Here is a 3,434-nt window from a genome sequence, read left to right on the forward strand (position 1 = left end):
TTCTGCTGATGGAGCGGCGGGGCTTCAGGTGACCCAGGAACTGAGGTTTGGGGAGCGTCAGAGGACCCTCCACTTCCCATGGGGACAAGCTGGTCCCCAGAATGTCCAAGTATGAAGTGGCTCTGCTGTTCACTCCTGAGGTTGTCCTACAGAATCCACTTATATACATGTATATAGTACATACGTGTACACAGACACAGTACACATACAATATACTACACACAGGAACACATAGGCACATAGTACGCATGCACAGTACACACGTGCTTATACTATATACACAGGCACATGCATCCACACAGACACTACATAACATGCATGCAAGACATGCACACAAGGACACTACATGCATGTGCACACACAGGCTTGTCCTCAGGACACACACAGCACTGCCAGCACGAGGCAGCAGTTGCTGGCCAGATTGTGGCCAGCCTTTTGGGAAAGAAGGTGACATGTGCCTCTGAGACGCTCAGGGGGATGTTGAGAACGGGACCATGGGGCAGCCACCTGTTCCTGAGGGCGTCAGCTTGAAGCTGGTTATGCCGGTGTGTTGAGACTATAGCTGAGCTCACTTTGGGGAGGGAGGGTGCCTGGAGGTCAGGGTAGAAAGGAGGTATTTTCTGTATGTTTTAGATGCCTTGCACTTCTTTTTTGGCCAAGCGCATGTACATTTAAAAATAAAATTAAAAAATAAAAACAGGACAAACCAGGTGACAGGCTGATTCATACATCCGGCTGGGGCAGCCGGCTGCTGCTGAATTGGCAGTGAGGCCTCAGGGAGGTTTCTCCATGGTGCCCTCGCCCCGTCACCCAGGAGAGTCCAGTCCAGGCAGAGCCCCTGCTCCCCCGACAGGTCCCTGGGGCCACATGCCTGGTCAGGGTCCTCATCTCTGGGTGGTCAGTGGGGCTGCTGCTGTGGTTTCCTGGGTCCTCCTGCCCCACTGGCCCTGAGATCGGCCCTCCCTGGCTGGGTGCCTGTGGGCAGCCCCAAGACGGCCAGGTGACCGGAGAGACACACGGGTTCCTGAGACTCAGAGCCTGGCAGCTGGCTCTCTGTCCTTCTGAGGTTGGCAGATGGCGCCTGGCACTTAGTCCTGGACCTCCTGGAAGCCAGGTCTGAGGCCAGTGTTCTCTAGTTGTCCGTGGGTTGGAGGCTGGGCTGCCCCACCTGGCAGCCTGCAGGTGGCAGTGACTGGGCTGTGGACATGGGCCTGCGCTGCCCATTTCTTACCAGTGCGGCCTGGAGGACAGTGGTCACTGTGAGGGTGGGGGCCTCTGGGAACTCTCAGAGCGTGTGTGGGGTACAGCTGTTTGCTCTGCTCTTGTGATGTTTACCCGACACTGGGGGGCTGGGTGTCTCCCAGAGGTGACGATACGAACCAGTGCCAGTCCACGGAAGAGCTAACCGGCCTGATGTAGGAAGATTATATAGACCCAGTGATTATAGACTCTATAATCTGTGGACCATTGGAGACCCTCCACCCTGCTCCAGCTTTTCTTTTCTGCTTTTCTGAAAGTCGATGGTGGCTCAGTCAGCGAAACACAACACAGCCGGGCCAGGTGGATGCCAGACAGGAAGCGAGGGGCAAACCGTGTTTGTGACCCTAGAGCGTGCACCCCAAAGATGGGGAGGTCTTGAGAGTTTTTTTGCACACCCAGGAAATCCTGTTGCAACCAGCAGGAAAACCTGATGAACATGGGTCCACACCGCAGACCCACAGGGCCCAGGCCGCATGCCCTTGTACCCACGGAGAACACAATCAGGTGGCGTGGATGTCACGAGAGCTGGTGGCGTGCCCGTGACACCAAAGCACAGGGAGTTCCACGCTGTCCCTGCCACGCCACACACAGCATCCCCTGAAATGAGGAAGCCGAGCTGTTGGGAAAGTCAACAAAATAAAACCTGCCTTCCGATCCCTGAGCCCAAGCCCTGAACCCGGAGCCCTGAGCCGGGACCCCAAGCCTGTGGGGCTGCAGAGACCACTCCCTCCCAAAGCCGCCTCCAGGAAGTGGGGCTGCTGCTGAGGATAATCTAGAACAGGGGTCCCCAAACTACGGCCCGCGGGCCGCATGCGGCCCCCTGAGGCCATTTATCCGGCCCCCACCGCACTTCCGGAAGGGGCACCTCTTTCATTGGTGGTCAGTGAGAGGAGCATAGTTCCCATTGAAATACTGGTCAGTTTGTTGATTTAAATTTACTTGTTCTTTATTTTAAATATTGTATTTGTTCCCGTTTTGTTTTTTTACTTTAAAATAAGATATGTGCAGTGTGCCTAGGGATTTGTTCATAGTTTTTTTTTATAGTCCGCCCTCCAACAGTCTGAGGGACAGTGAACTGGCCCCTTGAGTAAAAAGTTTGGGGACCCCTGATCTAGAATGTGCCAGAGGAGGGAGGTGGCTATTGTGTTTGGATTAGGAAGAGCTTATAATTTTTGGTTTGAAACCTCTAAACTGTGCAATGTGAGAAGAGGTTACATAAGAGCCCAGGGCCACCCCACCCCTGCTCAGGGCGTGGTGAGGAAGCCCCAGCCTGCACTGAGACAGGGAGAGGGGACGCCTGTGGTCTCAGCCCTGGGAGTGGGTTGGGGAACTGTGGGGGGCAAGGAGGCTGCCCCCTCACCCCAGGGATGTGGCTGGGGAATGGGCAGCTCCACCCAGGCCAGCAGGGGGCACTGTCCGGTAGACAACAGGCTTCCTGTAAGCTCAGGACTCAGGGTGCTGAGGTCAATCCCATGTGTGTAAACTCACAGGGCTCAGAGAAGAATTTAGGGGTCATGTGGCTCGCAGGGCTCCTGAGGGTGGTCGCCAGGATGCTGCTCTGTGGAGAGGCAGAGATGACAGGTTACAGTGCAACATGCCTGACCTCTGACCTTGACCCCACTGGCGACAGACCGACCTCACGCTGGATGTAGTCCCAGACCACCCTTCCACCTTCTCCCTGACCCCCATGAGGACTGGGGGGCCTCAGCCGGCCTCATCAACACCACTCCCACCTAGCGCACCACCCACCATCCTCAGCTTGAGGCCTCTTGGACTCAGGGGCCCCGGGAAGGGCAGCTTCTTCCAACAAAGGTTCAGGCCCTGAAAGCCATGGTGGCTTCCCAAGATGGTGAGGACCAACCAGCAGCCTTGCCCATACGATGTCCCTGGTGTGACCCTGAAGGATGCATCTGGCATCTTCCTGTGGGGTCACGGGAGTCAGTGGGAAGTTCTTGGACCAGCTCCTGGTCCCGGGGTGTGTGAGGAAGGGGTTTCCCGATGTGCCCTGGAGGGCCTATCTCCTGGCTCCCCTGCCCACTGGCCCTGGTCCAGACATGTGCACATAGGTGTTCCCTGTGACTTGGCCTGGGTAGTGCCCTTCTGTCTGAAAGAAATCCGCAGTGACCAGTGGCTCTCAGGATTGAGAGGGAGACGGGCCACAGGTATGTAGTCCA

The sequence above is a fragment of the Saccopteryx leptura genome, chromosome 7, assembly GCF_036850995.1.
Source record: "Saccopteryx leptura isolate mSacLep1 chromosome 7, mSacLep1_pri_phased_curated, whole genome shotgun sequence".
In the NCBI taxonomy this organism is placed as follows: domain Eukaryota; kingdom Metazoa; phylum Chordata; class Mammalia; order Chiroptera; family Emballonuridae; genus Saccopteryx; species Saccopteryx leptura.